We start from the raw sequence: 23,983 nt of genomic DNA, 5'->3' as shown, positions 1-23,983 counted from the left end.
CAAGAGTTGGCGGTGGGTGGTGATGACTAGCTGCCTTCCCTCTAGTCTTACACTGCTAAATTAGGGACGGCTAGCACAGATAGCCCTCGAGTAGCTTTGTGCGAAATTCCAAAAAACAAACAATTACTTCTCGAACCATTAAAAAAGCCGTCAATATTCCTATTGATGCTTTATTAAAATTTTTCTGGAAGTAAAATCGATTACAGGATAACAGAAATCCGCGCACCCACGCTGAAAAATCTAAGCCTCTTTCAGCCGTGAGAGCGTTATAATGTTGTGGTCAATCTCAGTTTTCGTTGGTAAAACAGTAGCCCAAGAATTGGCGGTACATAGTGACAAGTAGCTCCCTTCCCTCCCTCGTCTTATATCTAAATTAGGGATGGCTGGTTTATATATCCACGTGTAGTTTTGCGCAAAATTCAAAACAAACAAATCCACAGCCTCAAGAAGAAAGAATTAAAAATAACACCCAAGATGCTGAAGGAAGAAACAAAGAAACAAATTCCAATTAAACAAAATCAGAAACGAAAGAACGAATCTTTTACTGATATAAAAATGAATAATTTTTATAGATAAACTGAAAGACGCGGTATCAAGTTACCAACACTGTCACAAACCTGTAAGTTCTTGTATTCAGTCATACTGCGTTAAGATCTTTTATCCATCACTGAAGGTCACGAAGTCATGCGTCTCTTATCATAACAATAGATATAATTTTATTTAAAATACTATGAGACCGAATTAATTACGCATAAAATAATTTATTTGTTTGCTTTTGAATTTCGCGCAAAGCTACACGAGGGCTATCTGCGCTAGCTCTCCCTATTTTAGCGGTGTAAGACGAGAAGGAAGGCAGCTAGTCATCACCACCCACCGCCAACTCTTGGGCTATTCTTTTACCAACAAATAGTGAGACTGACCCTCACATTATAACGCCCCCACGACTGAAAAGGCGAGCATGTTTGATGCGACGGGGTTTCGAACTTGCGACTATCAGATTACGAGTCAAACGCTTTAACCCACCTGGTCATGCCGGGTCATAAAATAATTTAAGAATCCATCTTTATGTAAGAATAGTGTATACTATTGCCTTTGATCGTTGTTGTTACATTTAATAGAATTTTTAAGCGAGTTCAAACCGAATTAACTTTGGAATAAAATGGTAATATTAATAACTGAAAGAAAATAATAACTCCATGTCTTTAAATAGTGCACTTTACGAACGCTCCTTTAAAAAGTTAATGTAAATATACAACTGGAATAACTAGAGGGCTGTAACTTATATCGCTGGAGTATGGCAAGGACAGCAGAAAACTACACAGCACTAAATTACTAATAACGGGGGAAAGCGGTTTATTTTTAATGAGAGAGCATAGTTAACGTGCAGGCATATGTACAGCCAAGTTCCTTATTTTCATAAAACACACTGCGCAACTGTTTCCGGTATTACTTACAGACTCGAGCACTTTGCAACAACATTAATTCAGTATTTCCGTGGTTTAAAACTGCATCTCGTAACTGCTTTGCACTTGAAAAAACAAACTATTTTTTCTAATAAATGCCTCAAACTATACAAATCTACTCATAAAAAAAACTGCGAAGTTTTGTGCAAAAATTATTGCACAGAAATGAAATTCGGTCGTTCATATTGGGCACACAGTCGTAGCAGACGATATTTCTTTAGTTTTTGGCTGCTCATGTAATAATATCCACACTCATTCTAAAACGATCTTATCTCCTATACATAAATCTTAGGTCACTACTTTTTAAGCGCCATCTACTTTACGAAGCTTTCGAATGTTAATAAAATTCCTCGAAGAGACTTTACAAAAAAAAAAAAATCAAATAGACATCTTCAAGTGTTTTCAGCTAATGTGATTTTTTTAATTAGTTAGATCATTAATTATTCTCACATTATAATTATTTCATACAAACAAAAGCCAAAAATGTTATTTATCTGATAATTCTAATAAATTAATATTGACGTTATCTTTATTATATTCAACGATTTTTTCCCCATCAGAAAGTTGCGTGTATGAAATTTTGTTTTTGAACTATTATTAGATGCGTCAATTCAAATTTCAGGAAATAACCAAAAACTTGAACAGTATTTAGTGTTGCAAGCTTTAATAGATATTATAAAGTGAACATGTCGAAATAGCCAAACCACACCTCAAAGAAAATATATTTAATCGAACAGCATCACAATTACTTCTACGAAATTCTGTTTATCTGGTAAAGTTTTAATAATTATGCATTTATAATACTTTAAGCTTATTTAAGTATGTTTTAACAGATAATACACACCTCCGGGGCTACAAATGTGTTCCCAGTCTCACGGGGTTATTTAATCCGGGGAAAAAAACAATCGACCAAATTGTTTTTGAATTGATTCTCTTGTAACGAAGCTTAATCTGGGGTCTTCCTTGAACTTACTGAAATTCTACCAAATTCTGACAAGATTTGGATTTTCCATTTGTTTGTTTCGGGAAAAACATTTCAATTTGCATGTTAATGATGCCATTTTGTGCTAAGTATGTAGTATGTGGAAAATGCTCCACGTGTGGGTACAGTCATGACAGCAAAAGCGTAGAAGAGAAAACGAAACGCAAAATGGGTCGTCAGACTAGTTCGAAAATATAGAAGTTAAGAAGATTAGCAACACAACGGAATTATGCTGAGATTCCAGATTCTATGACTAAGGGAATCAAGATTTGCTCATGCAAGCCACAGATGTATGAGACCCACAAACTGAATGAACCACTAACAGCATTTCCAATGAATTTTCGTATTATTCCTTTTCTCCAAGCAACGAAGTTTGACAAGGAACACGTGGTAAAGAAATATCAAAAAAACAATATTCCATATTACCTGCAGACGGTTTGTGTCAGTAGTATTTGCAAAAAAAATTGTAAAATTGTCTTTCCAGCAAATTCAAATTAACCCGCCAGGCATGGAAAGGTGGTTAAGGTACTCGAATCGCAATCCGAGAGCCGCGGGTTCGAATCCCCATGACACCAAACATGCTTGCCCTTTCAGCAGTAGGGGCGTTATAAAGTGACGATCAATCCATCTATTCGTTGATAAAAGAGTAGCCCAAGAGTTGGCGGTGGGTGATGATGACTAGATGCCTTTCCTCTAGTCTTACACTGCTAAATTAGGGGCGGCTAGAGCAGATAGCTCTCGTGTAGCTTTGCGCGAAATTCAAAACAAACCAAATTAACTTATGGAAGTGGAGCTGATCGATTACCAAAAACATACAGGTAACAGTGAGATGATGTCCATCTTAAACCTTTGTCATGACATTTGAATGATGCAAAAGACACTGAGTAGATGTTCAATAAAAAAAAAAGGTTGATGGCTTTGTAATGTCGCAATTTCCAAATGAGACAGGTAGAGGCCTTGTACAAAGATACATTGCCAGATGAGAAACCTCCAGGAAGAATAATGTACACAAATATGCAGGATAATTCCAGCGCGTTGGCATATGAGAAATATTTGGTAAATGTAAAAAAGTGAAATGTAGATTATGATATGTTATATTAACTGCAATCAGATTCATTTTGTCCTCGTCAAATACATAACTACTTTCATGGGGTGAATGTAACGTTAAAATTGGAAGGGCATTGATCACTCTAACAATGACCCGGAAAAAGATTCCAGAACTGATATACATATTACATGTGGAAAATTGAAGGGAAACAATTTGTAGGAAAACGTTTTTCAAATTGGTAAATGCTTTGACTTTCAATAATATAATGATGGAAATGTAAGGGGCAAAAAAAAAAATAGGCGGGTGTCCTGATTGCAGCTTCAGAAGTTGCAAACAAAGTACCCCTTACATTTGATCTACACTGTAAATCAGCGCCTTCATCACAAAAGGAAAATTAACAGCAAGTGGCGAATTTTCAACACGTAATTTTCAATATCATTGATGATATTCTTGATGCAAATATTACACCAAAGGCATGCTATGTAGTGGTTCTGAAAATGTATGAGATAATAAAGAGGGGAACCCCATCAAAAGTTTCCTGAGGGGCAGAAAATGACAAGCAAGATCGGCCAAATCACGTAGAAAAAGACAGACAAGCAGCTGGAAGGAGGAGTCCAAGATGTTTCATGATGTGTTGGATGATCAACGTAAGTGTTCATCCACAAAAGAACAAAGAAAATGGTAAAAGAACTGCCATTTATTTTCAATGAAGAAGAAAACGAAGGAAAAAAAACGGTCTAAAAAAAAGGTGGCACTTTTCCAGAAAGTGTGGTCGAAATTGCAATTTTGAAACGATCATAACATTTCGAGTATTTGTGCCTAAAGAAAATAAAAACACCCTTGAAAATATTTTTCTCTCTTCTATTTTAGTGTCAAATGTCGTAATTTGGTGTTGAAATTCCACAGCTGACTTTCCGCAGAAATCGGCAGACCATCAGGAAAATTTGCCACTCCGAGGTATGCATCATGTGTTGAACAACCAACAGGATTGTTTTTGCATCAATGAAAACTTCCTTTTGGTTGCACAGTAAATTGTATCAAAGAAGAATCTAAGTTCTGAACTGTCATGTAATGTGTTAATCATAATTATGAAAAACAGAAAAGCTGAGAAAACAAATTGAAACTTACTCCAGGAGTTCTTGCTTGGGGACCATATGGATATTTCGTCCAATCAAGTGCACTCTCATACGTCGTGTCTAGCAAGATAACTGCAATACAAGAAACAATTTATGTTTTTCAATAAATATTTTAAAATTCATCTATATAGAAACTTTAATCACAATAGCTTATGAAACATCTCGTTGTAAAATTTTATAAAGCTGACACTTATTAGTAGAGAGGTCAATATTGACCATTTGATTTATAGTTTTACGACAGTCTCATTCAATATATTGTTAGACCTACAAAAGAAACTTAAAATACGGTACATTCGCCTTTTTTTGTTACGTAAAATAAAACGGGAAAATTGGCTCTAACTGCCTTTATATAGGTACCACTAAGCACCCAACAAGATATCTTCATATATCATATAAAACAAAACTGGAAAATGAGCAGTAGTGCTACTTTTTATAATAAAGATACCACTAAATATCTATTCATCTAGTAACAGGCCCGTCGTAATCTAAGGGTCCTGGGTTCGAATTCCCGTCACACCTCACATGCTCGCCCTTTCAGCCGTGGGGATGTTATAATGTGACGGTCAATCCCACTATTCGTTGGTAAAAGAGTAGCCCAAGAGTTGGCGGTGGGTAGTGATCACTAGCTGCCTTCCCTCTAGTCTTACACTGCTAAATTAGGGTTTGATTTGTTTTGAATTTCGCGCAAAGCTACTCAAGGGCTATCTGCACTCTAAATTAGGGACGGCGAGCGCAGATAGCACTCGTGTAGTTTCGCACAAAAAACAAATATCTAGTAATCAATCAATAAAATTGAATAGTGATTTAATAAGAATTATAAATGCTAACAGTCATTTTTTTATAAGTAATGTAGAATACCGATATAATATTTTATTTAAAGATATGAGGTTATAAACCATGTAGTTCTTTACACATACGGACTTAATGTTAGAAACGTGGAGAGCAAAAGTTTTGGTTTTTTTTAAATTTCGCACAGAGCTACTCGAGGGATATCTGTGCTAACCGTCCCTAATTTAGCAATGTAAGACTAGAGGGAAGGCAGCTAGTCATCACCACCCACCGCCAACTCTTGGGCTACTCTTTTACCAACGAATAGTGGGATTGACCGTCACATTACAACGCCCCACGGCTGATAGGGCGAGCATGTTTGGCGCGACCGGGATGCGAATCCGCGACCCTCAGATTACGAGTCGCACGCCTTAACACGCTTGGCCATACTGGGCCCAAGAGCAAAAGCAAAATTGACACATTTAACCCGACACTGCAGCCCAGGCGTGAATAATATTTAGTAAGGTCAATGGGTAAAAACTATGAGTAACACGACTAATAGAATGCAAAAGATGTATCTTGCTCACAGTGTCAGACGCTACCTGTCAACATTTTAGGATAAAAATAACTTGCATTTTGATGTGATTCTTGCGTCCCCGATATCTGGACTTCTGGTTCTTCTTCCAAAATTAAAAATTAAAATAAAACAAATGGTACTGTTTTGCTAATTCCGATTAAATAAGATAATATTAACTATAATCTACTTTATCTGACTCACAACGTAAGTCTTTGTTCGTGTCTGTTCGTTTTAGAATTTCGCGCAAAGCTACACGAGGGCTATCTGTGCTAGCCGTCCCTAATTTAGTAGTGCAAGACAAGAGGGAAGGCAGCTAGTCATCACCACCCACCGCTAACTCTTGGGTTACTCTTTTATTAACGAAATGTGGGATTGACCGTCACATTATAACGCCCCCACGACTGAAATGGCGAGCATGTTTTGGTGCGACGAGGATTCGAAACCGCGACCCTCCGATTTCAAGTCGTGCATCTTAACCAACTGGCGATCCCGGTCCCTTTGTTTGTGAAAATGTCTTTTATATTTGAGCTGATATTATGAGAATTGGTATTAGGCGAAAAGACTCGTCGACAGTGGATATGCCCAGTGTAATGTGGTTAACATATTATAACATGTTCTTCATAAGTTCCTTAAATTATACTTTCACACCTCACCCGTCCTTCTATAACGATAGTTCTTGATTTATAGTCCCTGGACCACTCAAGCTCTCTTCAGGTGGTTTGTCAAAATGTTGCATACTAACGGAAAGCAACCAGTAGCATATTTTATCGAGAAAACTGTGGTTCGTAGAAATTAATAAGCTTTGTTGGAACACGAATAACAATTCTGAGAAACATTGTTCCACCGATAAAAGTAAAGCGAGAACATAAACTCTTACAATAGTCACTTAGAATTAGATAACATGGGCATAAAATAGCCGGTACTAAACTGACCAATAAAATGTATTTTAAAAAACAATAATGTTAGAATCAGAATCTCTAATCATACTTAACTGATTGGCTTGAGTTAACTAATACACTAGTTTAATTTAAACTAAAAATGCCGTAGAATTAACTGAATAACCCATTAGGCCTTACAGGGGTCTTAATGTCGTGCTCTACGGTCAACTAACTTAAAAGTTCGCATAAGCTGCGGCGTAGCTCGTAATTGATCTGCGTTAGCCATCCCCAATTTAACAGCGTAAGACTATACGAAAGGCAGCAAGTCATCACCACACACCGTCAACTTTTAGGCTACTCTTTTACCAACGAATAGTGGGATTGACCTTCACATTATAACATCCCTACAGCTGACCCTAAAGCTGAAAGGGCGAGCATGTTTTGGTGGGACAGGGATTCGAACGCCCTAACAACCTACAAATGCCAGGCCAATATTATTAGAATCATTGATTGTGTGATTAACAAATCAATGCACTGAAAGTTCTCACTAATCAAAACTGAAATTCAATGAACCGTTACATATCAACAACTCATTGAGAAAAACTATTCTGAAAGAACGACTACAAGAAATGGCTTCATTTCGCGAGCTATCCACGTGACAACTATAGCTTTCCTTTTATTGGAAAAAAAAAAGTCATATTACAGTTATGATGGTCATAAAAAGACAATACCAGGTTTGGGTAAAAACCTCCTATTAGAATAGTTGACACATAACATGCTCTTTATTTGCTCCAAAAGTATATCCAAGTTTTCATTATACCTTCTGGCCTGTTAATTTTTTCTGTGGCTCATCCCATCAGTGAATGATCACTATCTTCGAGAAACATTATCTTGTCAAAAAATGCATTGCTAGAAAAAAAGGTGCATCCAAAAAGAATTGCAACAGAAAGACGTGAAATCACAGTTTGCGGCCAAAATAAGAAAATACTGATTAAAAGTTTATACAACCTATAGCAACGAAGCATTCAGGCTTTTACAAATTTATAGCGTGAATACCTACTACAATAAGTCCCATTGCCCACTGTTTCACGTTTAGCTGAGAATTGACCAAAAAGAAAAAAGCGACCCACGTGACTCCTTACAGTAGACGCGCACTCTACAAATTGTAAGTGTTTATTCAAAATAATTTGTATAAACTTTTAATCGGCAGTATTTTTTTATCATTTTGGCCATAAAATAAATTCTGTCGCAATATTTTTTACAGTTATGTTGTTTTTCATTATATATTACTTTTTTTTTGTGGTGCATTAAGTTAAAATAACCACAGATAATGGTAAATATTTGATATTCAGATATAATTTGGAGGAATTAGCTCCAAGCATCTATTAGATTTGGAAACATTATGATTCAATGTTGGTGTTTGCAAAACTTCAATAACTTTGAGATTATATCTTTTAATCGTCGACATATTTATCAGTCTAATTGTTTTTCAACAGGCGTCACGTTCCTTGTGTGGTTTTATATAGTCAGGAGATAAAGTAACATTATAAAATATGCTGACTGTATGTCAAAAACGAAGGCAATCACGTATCGGGATGGCGGTTTTATTAGTTAGATCTGATGCAAAGTAGTACGCAAATATCGCGATAGTAACTTTGAACTCATAACTTAAACTGAACGATAAGTTAAAGTCCAGTATAGATTGGTGGTAAAGGCATCCATCACACAATACGAGGGTCATTGGTTTAAGTCTTCGTCCCAAAACATGCTTGTCTTTTCTGCCATACAGGCAGTATACTTGGTAGAAAAAAAATTGCCCAACAATTGCGGTAGCAAACAATTATCGCAGCTAGCCCTAAAGTTCCGTTGCGCGAAATTCAAAACAAATAGTTAACCTAGTCAACCAAAGTCAACGACATATATATATAACCTGTGTAACTTGTGTTGTTTGAAACTATTGTTTTTACTTACTCTGGAATATTGTAAGAAAAAATGTGGTTTGGTTTGAATAAAATTTGAATAATAAAAATAAATATTTCAGGTGCAATTGAAGTAAAAGAAATGTGACGTAACTTTTTATGTACGTAAAGAAAATTCTGTTTTAGGTTACTAATTCCAGAATCAAGGTTATATTTTGATATGATAACCATCGTTAGCGATGGTTTGTTTGTTTTTGAATTTCGCGAAAAGCTACACGATGGGTATCTATCTGTGCTAGCCGTCCTAATTTAGCAGTGTAAGACTAGAGGGAAAGCAGCTAGTCATCATCACCCACCGCCTACTCTTGGGCTACTCTTTTACCAACGAACAGTGGGACTGACCGTCACATTATAACGCCCCCACGGCTGAAAGGGCGAGCATGTTTGGTGTGACGGGGATTCAAACCCGCGACTCTCGGATTACGAGTTGAGCGCCTTAACCACCTGACCATGCCGAGTCGAAAAATTATAGAGAATGTCTATAATACTGGTATTTTTGAACGACAACGTAAGACAAATGAATACTGGAAGGAAGTGAATAAAAAAAACCTGTCTATGCGCCCTTTCTCAACTACGTAAGAATTCCTTTTGGTTGTTTTTTCTCAGAGTTTACCGTCTGAAGATTATAAGCTTCTTGATAGATTCTGCCATAATACTTTCACGCTTGACAGTTTTTTCCATACGAACTTATAATGCATTTTAATTTTAACACAGTGATGGAAAAATAAATACGAACAGAAAGTGATAGCAGATAGTTACTCAACAAAGGGCCTCTCACTACAGAATTAATCGGATCAGTTTAAGGAGACTCGTATTAACTGGGACAAATGAATAATGTGCGCTACGTGAATCATCTCTAGGTTAAAAGAGAAGCACGTCATACATAAAAAACAGACTTTATATTAGCCGTTTTCACATTTTTCGCCAAGAGAATGAAATGGTTTGTATTTTATAATTTTCATAACTTTGAAAAAGAGTAAACCAGTTTGAATATTTTGTTGTTTCAAGTTTAGTACAAAAAAAAACACAATGGGCTATTTGTACTCTACCCATCAAGGATATCGAAAACCGGATACTTGCATTGTAACTCCACGGACATTCCGCTGTGCCACTGGTGGTTGTAGGGTGATGTAAAAAGATAAGTGTCAAATTAACTCATCACAATAAACACAAATGATGTTTAAACTAAGTTACCTGATATTGTGAAGTTTAGACCAATAAATCCGGATATATATAATTACTGTCTTGTGCCACTTAGATATGTAAAACAAATATTAATATTAAATATAGATTCTGATTTTAAAAAAGTCCATGAGTAATCTGAAAAAAGCCTTCGTTTGAAAAATGCGACGCAGTATTACTTCTAACTCGACTTAACTATAAGAGACATATGTCGGTTTGAAAAGCAGTTCAGGATAGTTTTTACAAGGTGCAATTGTAAATTATTAGGCAAAGTAAGTTTAAAATGAAAAAAAGAGGAAAAGGAGTGTGTTTGCACATTCGTCATTCAGTGGCCAAGACAAGGTGGGTAAAGGTTTAACACATCACTCCCGACAGAATCTTGGTTTATCTTTGGGCCACTTATCAATGTTAATCCTTAATTTACGACTTCGGAGACCATATATATACGTGCGTGTGTGACTGTTCAGTACCCTTAAAGAATACCTAAGTAGTTTTTTGAGAGTGATTTGTAGTTTCTCATTTAGTTTGTTTTTTCCTTTCTTTTTTTTTCCCATAGTGTTAAAAAAAAAAGGTAATAGCTTTGTTGGAAACGCCAACTTTCAGAAGTACATGAATTCAACAGCTGGTGAAACTCGGCATTTTATGTGTTTAGTTTTTGAATTAAAGCAATAAATTATACAGTCGAACAAATGAACAGACGGTTTAAGTAACTGCATAAAAGATAAGCTATTTTTTATCCTGCTTGACTTTGTTTGTTGTATTATACATACGAGCTGATGAGCATGCAATGTGCAAGGTTTGTGAGACCCCTGGCGGCACAGTGGTATGTCTGCGGATTTACAACGCTGGAAACCGGGTTTTGATACCCGTGGTGGGCAGAGTACAAGATAACCCATCGTACTTACCTTTAGTGCTTACCTACAAACAAACAAAATCAACAATTCTTTTTTGTTTATTACTTTCTTCAAGACTCTGTAAAGATACATGATCTCTGAAATTATATCTTAAAGGTGACAGAATGAAGCATGGCATAAACTTGTTACGTACTAAAGTTTTTACCTGATAAATCTAATCCATTCTCAGTTAGCGAGATGAAAAAATCGGAATTTAATAACTTGCACTAATTAATTATGAAAAAATAACATATTTCATAATTTCATGTGTAATATAAAAATGTTTCCTCTAAGTACATGTAAAATTAGATATAGACCACTGTTAATAATTACCAAAATTTCAAATTGTTTGTTTTTGGAATTTCGCGCAAAGTTACACGAGGGTCATCTGCACTAGCCGTCCCTAATTTAGCAGTGTAAGACTAGAGGGAAGGAAACTAGTCATCAGCCCGCCCTAGCCATGCCAGGCTATTTCAAATTGCTGACAAACTCTGGCACAATACAGCTTGTAATAACAACTTTGGTTAAACTAACGTTTATGATGTCATGTTAATATGTACGGTCTTACTCTTTCTATGGGGTTAAAAAAACATATCGAACGCAAAGTTCACCCCGAAAAACAAAAAGTTCGCAAATTTAGTAAAGTTTTGCTTTGAATTATTATTACATGAATCTTAATATCTTCTCATTATACACCTTGTAATCAGCTAAAAATTCGAATAAGTCAAATGTTTAATTACATCACGCTATGAAATACATTTGGGTATCTGTAATATTGGGCTTACGGTACAAAATTAAGTTTTGGTTTCACTTCGTTTAGAATAATGGTTGACAAAACACGCAGCGGAATGACAAGCTTCTACGACACACTTTTTCAATTACTAATTTCTGGTGGGCCCGGCATGGCCAGGTGGTTAAGGCATTCGACTCGTAATCTGCGGATAGTGGGTTCGAATCCCGGTCGCGCCAAATATGCTCGCCCTTTCAGCCGTGGGGAGAGTTATAATGTGACGGTCAATCCCACTATTCGTTGGTAAAAGAGTAGCCCAAGAGTTGGCGGTAGGTGGTGATGATTAGCTGCCTTCCCTCTAGTCTTACACTGCTAAATTAGGGACGGCTAGCTTTGCGCGAAATTTAAAACAAACCAAACCAATTAATGTCTGGCTATATTACGCTTTAAGGCATATGCTAAACGCAGGAAACAAGAGATGACCTCTCTCCAACGCTAACATCAATAATACCTGAATTTAAATGTATCGCACATTTTAAGTTTTACTGTAATTATTTAGTACAGATCTACAAAGGGTTTATAGTAAAACTATCTCACTAACTGGTAACTTTCTTCAGCAAAGTAAATCTTCATAGCGAAAGACAGATCCATTATTATACATTATTTATTAAAAACATATTTTGGTCTTACATTGTGTTCAATATTGAATATATATATTTCGTATACTTGGCTCTCAATACTTTAATGATGAAGAGATGTCAATATAACCATGGATGCAGAAGCTAGACCTCCTACGAAATGAAACCAAACATTTAAGCCTTTCTTTGCTTTCCTAACTTCGTATCGAAACGGTTAAAACATATTAACACACAAACAAAATTAATATCTCGATACACTGCGAATCACAGTAACTAATTATATACAGGTGCACACATATGTAGTGTATTGCTATGACAAACCGAAAATATAAGTCCTAAACCTAAAGACAACTTTTTAATTACTTATGTAATATATAATATCAAAACACTTATGCTGAATAAAGCATAAGAACGTGGGTTATCTTCCAATAAAGGGCAAACATCGTCAAAGTTTAGGTTTTATTGCATTTTAAAAATCAAGATGTGAGACACCCAATCTTAAAGTTTTGATGGCAGAATCCCAAAAGCATGGGATTTTGTTTAACATACGTGGTTTTTTAATTTGTTTATTTTTCCTTTTTCTACTAATACGTGTAGAATTACTGGTTAGCGTATAAATACTTTCTTGTCGTCATGGAAAGCACATCGAATATCCTATCAAATATTCCTGTGGATTTCTGCTGTACTTACTGGTTTTAAATACTTATTACCTTAATGAAAAATATCTCCACTAAACTGTATTTAGTATCAGAGTAATGTAAGATTAGTAGGCCGCAAATGAAAACAGAAGTCCACATAAATAAAAATCTTCAAACGTTTTGGGTATTCCAGATTTTCATACCACGTTTTTCACTTTTGTTTCTGATATATTTTTATCAGGTCTGTTTTAAAGGAGAATATAGATATTCGCTTATCTTTATTACAAGCGAAATATTTAACTTAAAGCTTGTTTTCTAGCTCCACGTGAGTGTTTTTAACTCTTTATCGTTCAGAATTTTGATATTATCACTGGTTCCTCAACACGCCAGTGACTCAGTGGTACTTCTGAAGGCGTATAGCTCTAAAAACTGAGTTTCGATATCTGTGGTGGGCCCCAAACAGATACGCCCATTGTGTAGCTTTTCGCTTAAACAAATTACTTCTTAATTATATTTAGTGATCTAACTGTCAAATGTCTGGTCAGCCTTTAATATATCGCTATTAATTTACACCGTTTTATACATTTGAAGAATTTTCAAACTAATTTTTGTTTAGATCTATGAAGAAAAATTAAAATGTTACAAACGCCATACAATTTACTCCTAACTTTGAACTTTTGGATTTCAGAAAACCTGTTACCAGGATATATTCAAGAAAAGAACTTTGATCTAGTAAACGTTAGACCTTCAAAATATCTTCATTTCGGTGCTTTCTAGACTTGTAGAAGAGCTCCGACTTCTCACATGTTAGACATTCAACTTGACTCTTTTTGGAAAAACTACTAAGCTGGTATTTTCGTATCTCCAAGAACCTCTAGTCTCCTAATTCTCACATCTACATCCTTAATGCTTTTCCAGTTTCTCGAATTTCTTTTTTATGACCACGTTTTATATCTTTAGTTACCCAACTCAATTCAGGTCATTACAACTAAAGATAAGATGTATTCTTCAAACACTTTACATTTGAACAACCGAAAGAGTTATGATGGGACCTTGAATTTAAACACGAAATTATAGTTTTTAATAATAACAAGGTAACAAAAAGTGTTTTCTGATGATGTGTTTTCACACACGTATAAGCTGCGTATTTTAACATTCACTTAATTACAGTTTTTAAGTATTTTTTATTTCATTCTAAACATTTGAGATATTCTAGAAACTCGCAGATAATCATTATTTCCTACACGTAAACGCTCATATAAAGTTATAAAGATAATTTTCTTGTATTCTGCACACTTGGTAGTTGCCCACTTAAAAAACCTTCGAGTTTACCACGAACAAGAGTCCAAGTTGATAAAACATGAAAACAAGCCAGTTCCAATTACAGTTTTTAATAAATACTTTAATTTAAACTTACAGCTTTTGTGATCCATTAAACTATATTTCAAACGAAAATCAACGCCTTTTTTTCTCCTCCAAGTTTATGAAACCCTATTTTAAGTCAAACGTTTATATAAGGTGGTCGGAGTAAGTGTCAGATTGGTAACAAGAATGATGTTTATGTCAAATAACATTAATATATAAACATAGAGAAAAGCAGCTAACCCAAACGTTGTTTGAACGTATTCGCCAGTAAATAAATAATATATTACGCACAATATAAACGTCCTCGAGAAAAACTCAGTAAAATTAACGTGAGCGCCATTTTGATAATAAATGAACGAGAGTATTACGGCTCTTTTAAATATATGACGTCACAGCTCAACTCAGATCCTCCAGTTCTCTCAAACTTCTAATAACAATAATATTCTTTCGGGCACACATTTATAAAATTCATACATAATATGCTTTGAAGAAGTTTCATACGCACTAAAGGACTTGGCCAAAGTACACTTTTTTCTCTCGTAAGTTCTAAACAGTTGAGGGTATATACAGTTGCCCGAGCATACATCCTGCATCCACAGATCTCAAATTTTGATCACGTGAAGGTGATCCTACCCAGGGCGTTACCAACTCAATTCTTCATTGGCTTTTTGAACGTTCCGGTTTTCATCAAGTTAGTTTGCATAGTTTACTTGCCGCAACAATTTTATTTTTTGTTCGGTATTTAAGGTATAAGTAAAAACAGAGATCACAAGACAAGGAGAATCAACTGTCGAACCCGTCAGTTCCTTTTGCGCGAACCTCCAAATAATATACAATTTTTGTATGTTTTGTGGGTTTTTGTCTTTTTTATACAAATGTCATTCACGTCACTTTAACTTTAAAAAAATCTAGAAATAAAAATTCGGCGGACTAAACTAAATGAAATACCAACAGAAAAAAACACAAACAAGAAAGGAATAGGTTGGGAAACATAACGTGACAAATCAACAGATATTATCCTAAGGGTGGAGTTCGTTAAAATCAAATGATTGAAAATAACTGAAATAAATTGGGATCATATTTATCAATGAAAAGGATCTTAACAATTTGAAAGCAGTCTTATCACACCCTGTAACAGCATAAAAAGGTCTCCTCTCCTTTAATTCTTTCCCCTCCTATGTAACTTAGTAGCACGCCCGCGGGAGACACTGTCAGCCAGTGCTGGAGGGTAGATTTATTTGATCGATGACTTGATTTGTGGCAGGAACCCAACTGCTGAGGATTAAAACCATGTGTTTGTTCATGACGTGTCTCCATGCCACTGTTTTGCTTTTTCGATGTGTCAGATCTTTTGATCTATGTGTATTTTCCTTATCTTTTTTTGATCTGTATGTTTCTGTAACATTTGAAACCCACACTTAAACTACGATTGGCCTATAGTTTTTCATATAATTATACACTAATTCAAGAAATATATTTCTTTTTAACTACACAGTTATATAAATATTAAACAAGATGCTAATTTCAGAGTATTTCAAACCATTAAAATTCAAACGTATAAATACTTTTAAATAAGTGACATTTATCGGTTAACTAATTTGACAGTCCACTATGTCGTACGTCATTGAAAACTTATATATTTGACAGTTATTCTTCTTACTCGGGTAAAAAACTATTTATTAATATTTATTAAGTAATTATTAAATTATTTATTAATGCTTCTGTTCATAATCTGTAGCCTAATCCTCCCCGACATCTAAAAAGTTTCCAAGTTTCAAATTTACCGTTTACATTACCCTGAAAATGTACTTTAAACTTTACTGTTAGACTTGGTTAAGTTTTACTGACTTCTGAAAACATAAAACAGGATAAGTGTTAAGCATCCTTCCTGATGCAAGATTTCTTTTTTCGCTTTAAATTCGCAATTTCAGACGCTCCATATTTTTCTAAGACTGCCAGATAGGGGGATATTTTAACTAGCCATAACTTCGAATTAACATCAATAAAGGCCCCATGTATCCTGAATCAAAAACCAAACATTTGGACACCTTGTAACCAGTAGATATAATTGATTCTGCCCGTCTTTTCCGTATACTGAACGCAAGAAAGGAGAAAAACTGTGCCACGAGTACACATGCGTAGCTTGGCACTCAACACTGTTTACGAACACTACGCCATTTGTCTATTTTGATACTTAATTTTTGCCATATTAACGAGTTTTATAACATAACTTTCCTTTTTGTCTCACTATTATTATTACCGAGCCTTCCAGAGTCTTATCTCTTTCCTTTTTCGGGTTTACAGAATATTTAACTCTATTTATTACTTCCTGTACCCAGATTTATGTATTTGTAAGAACTTAACACTTAAAACAAAGTGCCGACGAAGCCATTCGCCTAATACCAGGGCTCATCAGTTCGGTTGGGACACGTTTGTTAAATGTTACAGGTTAGTTAATACGAGAGTGGTAACGTTACATACGCCTCATAGTATGTTTAGTTCGTTGTTTTCTTCCGTGTGATTTTAGTATTGTTATATCTTCATGGACAATTAAGATATTAGTTTGTACTTTCGTAAACAGTAGAGACTGGTTGCACTAAAGGTAAATTACAAATACTAACTAGATACAGTTTAAACAGTGACGTGTCGTTGTAAATTTGTGGGATACCAATCGTTTGAAGTTACACTGTGTAGTGGCTTAAAGATTTACTTTAACCATTTCATTGTTAAACCGTTATAGACAGTTCTGTATTATTATCAACGTATTTAGGAATAGCTTAAATCTCCTGAGTTGACAGAACTTTGTGCATTGCTTAACAAAGTATCTATAACAGCCAGAATTGATGAAACAATGTATCACAATACATAGAAGTGGAAAAGTATATTTAAATCAGTTACTAGAAAAAACACCCGTTCAAAAAAATTGCTTTATTTTCTTAACATATAGATTAAAGTTGTGAAGTAAAAGTTGTATAGAAGTACCAATACTGAAGTATTATATCAATATTAACTTAGATGGGAGGATCCAACCCCCACACCTCACGATCTTCCTTATGTCATCCTGTGAAACTTTGTCAACTGATTTAACAGGTTTTTTTTTCGAAGTTAGATTTTAAATTAGATTGGGGGGGTGGGGTTACAGTACTACACAAAACGATCTTCAAGGAAAGACACTTCAACTTAACGGTAGCAATAAAATTCTCGACTAGCCTATCATAAAGTACAATGTATTAGATAACAGTCATCATCAAGTGAAACAGTACACAATGACTGACCACGTGCATGTGGGTTCTGGGATAAAAAGGGGGCACTCTCACTGGTTCTGGAGTACTTTTAAAAATTTCACGGCTTTTCCAGGTAAAATCATAGACATGTTATTGACGAGTAGAATTGTTTGTTTTGGAATTTCGCGCAAAACTACACGAGGCCTATCTGCGCTAGCCGTCCCTAACTTAACAGTGTAAGACTAAAGGAAAGGCAGCTAGTCATCACCACCCACCGCCAACGCTTGAGCTACCCTTTTACCAACGAACAGTGGGATTGACCGTCACATTATAACGCCCCCACGGTTGAAAGGGCGAGCATGTTTGGTGTGACGGGGATTCGAACCCACGACCCTAGGATTACGAGTTGAGCGCCTTAGACGAGAAGAAGGGAAAATCATCAACACATCTGAAAGTTTCAAAAGGTTTGCTCCACAGTCCCATTTTTCCATCTGTTGTGTTTTAGTAAGGCCAATCCTATAACATAGAAAGTTTCAGATGCATTATTCGAATGAACTTAGTGCAGGTTACTTTGGTAAATAAGGAAATTGCGATTATTATTATTTTATTTTTTACAGTACAGAATAAGTACAGAAAATAGTCCAATATTATTTGTTACAAATAAATAGAAAATAAGTTTCAAATTGAGTAACATAATGCATTATTACAGACTAAAACACATGTCGTTTGAGGAGTACTGCAAAGCGAACACAGACTCTTCCAACGACGTATAGCGAAGTATTGTAAGGCGAACAGAGACACCACGAACGACGTATAGTGAAGGCGAACAAGAGAACCAGGAACAAGGAAGTACTACAAAGCAAACCAAGTTATTAATAAAGACAGGTACGGAAGTATTAAAAAGACAATAGTCATTCCAATTCTATATATCAAAACGTAACTTGTCACAGACGAAAAACTATTTTCTGACTAACTTTGTTTGTTGTTAAGCGCAACGCTATCTGTACTGTACCCACCATGGGTATCGATATTATGATTTTGGCGTTAAAATTCTTCAGAGTTACCCTCAGCCATTTACTGGGTGAAGGTGAGAACGGACTCTCCGACTATTATCAGTCAATAAAAAAGTTAAAACCTTTTGTCTTATATAGCAATAAAAATACGTGTTTCTACAACTTTTAATCTTTTGTGTTTTTTTCTTTAACTTTACAAGCCAACTTATGACCCTAAAATAAACCCTTCGTAAAAAGCTTATAATCTAACTTTCAACATAATCTCTTTCTACATCTTTCCAAGTCAACTTACAAAAATAAACATGGCCCTTATTTTAGAGAAAGTTGTAGTAAAACATAAAGCCTTTTCTATAACATTATAGGTTCTCAAAATTAGTTTAAAGTTATAGGTAACATAAGCAAAGAAACAATGATAGTGGGCGATACGTACTTAGAAGCATGCTTAAGCAGTTACTAAACCAACCTTGCCTTATAGAACAAGAAAAGTATTACCATAACCTTAAAAAACAATTTACCTTAGCAACAAACTAGGTGGAAATTCAATTTATAGCGTAGAAGAAATTCTGATAGTAAACTCCAGAAGAAATTGATCAAACGCAGTATAGATAAACCCAACAAAGTAAGATGTTTTCGGTTCGACATTGTTTGCTCAATACCTCGTTATCCAGACCATTAGGAGGCGCAGCGAGGGCGGTATACCAGTAGTGTGATATGTGTTTCGAAATATTGATCAACGTTTTATTTATCCACTCTTTAATTTATTTTTAATAAATTATTTATTTTAAATGCCAATCTCAGGCGCGTATAGGATTTTGTCACACTATCTATTGAAAACAAAAATCCGTGTATAATAAGTTAATAGGAAAGTATTTTGTGTTCATATATGTATGAGTGAATGCATGCACGTTTTTCACTTCTTTTACAGACGTCTGAACTACGAATATTCCACCGTATAATTTGCAGTCAGGTCACCACACGTGTCGAACTATTTCTGGTTCATGTTAACCAACAAAAGTTAGTGTCACGTTAATTTTGCATAACGAGAATTTGAGGTACGAAAACCGACGAGAAAATAAATTTAAACTTTACGCTATAATCTAAAGCAAAATGCTAAATTAGTCAATGTTTGTTTGTTTTGAATTCGCGCAAAGCTACAAGAGGGCTATCTGCGCTAGCCGTCCCTAATTTAGCAGTGTAAGACTAGAGGGAAGGCAACTAGTCAACACCACCCACCGCCAACTCTTGGGCTACTATTTTACTAACTCATAGTGGGATTGCCCGTGACATTATAACGCCCCCACGACTGAAAGGGCGAGCATGTTTGCTGTAACTGGAATTCGAACCCGCGACCCTCAGATTACGAGTCGAGTTAACCTGGCCATGCTGGGCCTAGCCAAAGTTCAAAAAACGGAGAGTTTTTCTTGTATTGGATGTACACGAATCCGTCTCGACAGTTCTACTGCGCATGATAAAAGGTGCTTTTTTAGCACAAAATTATACATTTCATCCGTTTATACAAAAGAAAACACTCCCACCAATGGACATTCAAAATATTAACCAGCTTTAAGTTCTAAAATTAATTTACATATGTTAGAAGATGAAAAAAAAAAAGATGGGCACTCTACGGTGTTATAATGACAGTTTATCAGAACAGAACAGAATCTTTAGTTACTTTTCCCTTTGGCTTTTTTTATTGTCAAGAATTTGTTTTTATTTTATAACTAAAGTTATTTTAATTTTGTTTCGCATCAAGTGAAGCATGGTACAAGTAAAGGGGGAGAACAAACACGAGTTAGTAAATAACAGATACGACAAACTATGTTTAGCAAACTGGGCTGCAGATACCGCTGATATTGTATCCGTTCATTCAGCTGTAGGAGCGTTACAAAAGTGACAGTCAATTCCATGCTTTGATTCAAAGACGGGCTATGTGCTGCTGACTGATCATCGCCTTTCTGGTCAGTAGTTCAAAACGAAGGACGGCGGTACTTAAACTCTAAGGGGTCTCTGATTAAGCCGTCTAGCACACGTCTCGCCTAAGTTCTCTGTTAGGTTGAAAATACCATAATTTCTTATGACTTCGCTTGTATGCAAGAGTTAATTACAAAATCTTTGATTACGATAGGATGATGGAAGAAAGGAGTGATGCGTATTCTCCAGATGGATAAACTGTGCCTGGATAACATTACAGGAAATATTTTCTACGATATGTTCATTTGGTCAGGTATAAAGATAAAAATCAACTAGAAACAATATTTTATTGGACTTTTCTAATGGAAAATCTAACGTTTCGTTTCCCTGTTTTTCTTGGCACTGATTTCAAAGCTAATTTCCTCTAAAGTGTATTAGACGCAAAGATTCTTGTTTAACTGAAAATAGTCTGTGGGGTAAAATCGATCACATAATATATTCGCAGGACTTCAAAGTGGTAAACGGGTTCTCTTCTCATAAAGCACTAGCAAAGACACTAGACATCAAAACGGTATGCCTTTCTACATAACTCTTTTTTTTCGATGGAAAAATATTATGTGCGTAACTCCGTCTGTTGAGTTTTAAGCCTAGCATTTTCCAGCGAGCAACATGTGTGGGCCAAACGGTTTGCATGACCATGGTTTTGTTTCGTTATTTTTTTTAACACTAATTATCTCTACCTTCATACATTATGCTGTACGTCCTATCACACTACCGCGTCATGCCACTAATACCTCGTGGATTTGCTGCTGTTAAACTACAGATGTAGAGAAGGTAATTGCTGAAGAGAAAGAAACACGACACTAATTTGGAACGTGGAGAAAACAAAAACGTGACAATGTTATACAGGCCACCTAACGATTAACAACGAAAATGAAGTTACCTGCCCTCTTACCACACTATTACAGAGAAACGTACATTACAATAAAAGTAACAAGATTCGCAATACTTACGGGGACTATAACGGAGCCACCATAATTACCAGTTTAAATATCTACACTTTATAATACGCACAGGTTTTTGTGAAAGTTTGTATGGAATTACGACACAGGCCTAATATTGATTACACAAGTTAGCTGTGTTTGATCATATATTATATGAACTCTGTACTTTATATATCCTAGCCGTATAAGATATCAAAATGATATTTTGTTAAATAATTATTTGCAATATTTGGGTTCACAATGGAACATAAATCGTCTTTCTACTGTCAAACAGTGACACAATTATATAAATATACGACTGAATACAAAGTTTACATTAAGGTAGTTAAAATAAACTTAAAGCAGAGTCAGAAATTAGCAAGGACATTAATGTACAAGGCTCAGAGGGCCCGGCATGGCCAAATGGGTTGAGGCGTTCCACTCGTAATCTGAGGGTCGCGGGTTCGAATCCTAGTCGCACCAAACATGCTCGCTCTTTCAGCCGTGGGGGCGTTGTAATTTTACGGTCAATCCCACTATTCTTTGGTAGAAGAGTATCCCAAGAGTTGGCGGTGGATGGTGATGATTAGTTGTCTTCCCTCTAGTCTTACACTGCTAAATTAGGGACGGCTAGCGCAGATAGCTCTCAAGTAGTTTTGCGCGAAATTCATAAACAAACAAACAAAATACAAGGCTCATAAGTTAAAAATACTTGATATTACACACTGAATGATCGACTTGTGGAGAAAAAAAAACACGACAGGGCACATATTAGGCCGGTATTCACTTTCTAATGTCATGTTGCCTCTGATAACACTATGTAACAAAATTTTTACTTTTTCTTGTTCCTGGGCAGAAAGTGTTATTTCCAAATTGCTTATGCCTAAAGTAAATGGTTAAGACCTGGTTTTCTCTTCAAACTTTGCTTTTGTGACCTGGGAGCGTATAACGAAAACATGATGGGAGACTATATTTGGGGTCTGATACGTGAAAGTGATTTACATTACAAACATTTTTGTATAACTTTAGTATAAATACATGTAAATCTTGATTCATGTGTTGTTTTATTCAGACCTTATGTAAATTTGTTTGTTTGTTTTTTTGAATTTCGCACAAAGCTACACGAGGGCTATCTGCGCTAGCCGTCCCTAATTTTGCAGTGTAAGACTAGAGGGAAAGCAGCTAGTCATCACCACCCACCGTCAACTCTTGGGTTACTCTTTTATCAACGAATAATGGGATTGATCGTAATATTATAAAGCCCCCACAGTTGAAAGGACGAGCATATTGGTGTGACGAGGATTCGATCCCGTAACCTTCAGATTACGAGTCGAGTGCCTTATCCACTTGGCCATGCCGGGCCTTCTCAAAACTTTGCACGATTTGTGAAGAAATTTATATGAATGTTAGTGTTCTACGGGCCCTTTATAAGGTACCGAAAGCAAATTTATGTTAATGAGGCAGGAAACCATAGTAAAATGGCCGTGTCTATTAAATCTTTTTTATGCACGTGCATATGGTGTAAATATTCCAAAAGATGTGTCTTGCAATAACTTAATATTGGTTACATAATGGAAATTAATTAATAAAAATCTATATTTTGTTTTCTAACCGAATATGATTAAAATCGAAAAAAAATGAAGTATCACAAGTATTACATTTATAAAGTTAATATTTTACTGCGCATGCTTTGCTACTGACGTAAATGGTAACAATACACCTACGAATATGGAGTTACAAGTGTCTACCATTAGAATGTTCACTTGCGTAGACAAGAGGGTTCTCTACATTGCAACCATATATCACTAAACCTGATGATGCATTTACTGGCAAAACCATGGTCTTAATAAATGATGTAAATGAAACATATAATTATTTTGTTTTCCTCATTTCTACAAAACACATTGAAATGGTGCAAAAAACTGCCTCGGATGTCATCAGAATGCACCAGTTGCGGTGCATATCAGAAACGTTCTCAAGACGCACATCCTAGAGTTTCCCTTTATAAATCCGACAATTCTAAAAGTAGCACTACAACTCTCTCTTGTTGACTTCTGCCCGGGTTTCCGTTGTTGCCGATGTATAAAAATGAGGAAACAATTTACCTTTGACCTCTATGAGTGCTTCTTATATATAACCTTTAGGTATATTAGTTTGCACGTAACACTGATCGTTCAGTAACAAAAGTATTTAAAAAAAGCTTCACTAGCACAACTTACCTGTGGGGCGAATACCCCACCGATTCCGCTGCTCTTGTGTTTACCTGTAGACATATAGGATAAATAGGAGTATTTCTTTGCTTATTGCAAAACAGAGCAACATTGAGCTATCTGCTGTGTCCATCGCGAGAAATCGAGCTCCGGATTTTAGTTTTGTTAACCCGTAGACATACCGCTAACTCACCGGGGTACAACGATACTTTTTTTTTTTTGTATTAGTGCGAAATAAATGTCAAAATACAGTATACCATTTTACGACTTGGCTGGAAAATAATATCCAGTCAAATTAAAAAAATGATGTTGTGTTTTCAAGATCTAAAACATGAGTCACAAACGGGAATTGAATATTGTTCAAG

The 23,983-nt window shown here is 35.6% G+C and overlaps 1 pseudogene across 1 annotated transcript in view; it reads right to left on the bottom strand.

Annotated features, from left to right (window-relative positions):
• LOC143229707 (ephrin type-A receptor 4-like) overlaps nt 1–23,983 on the bottom strand; it is a 199,906-nt pseudogene that overhangs the window by 75,575 nt on the left and 100,348 nt on the right. Inside the window, exon 2 of the transcript XR_013016011.1 lies at nt 4,622–4,701. The product of XR_013016011.1 is annotated as an ephrin type-A receptor 4-like (transcript). The remainder of the gene's footprint in view (nt 1–4,621; nt 4,702–23,983) is intronic.

The sequence above is a fragment of the Tachypleus tridentatus genome, chromosome 10 (genome assembly GCF_004210375.1).
Source record: "Tachypleus tridentatus isolate NWPU-2018 chromosome 10, ASM421037v1, whole genome shotgun sequence".
Taxonomy (NCBI): Eukaryota; Metazoa; Arthropoda; class Merostomata; order Xiphosura; family Limulidae; genus Tachypleus; species Tachypleus tridentatus.
This window is presented reverse-complemented; position numbering and strand designations above follow the sequence as displayed.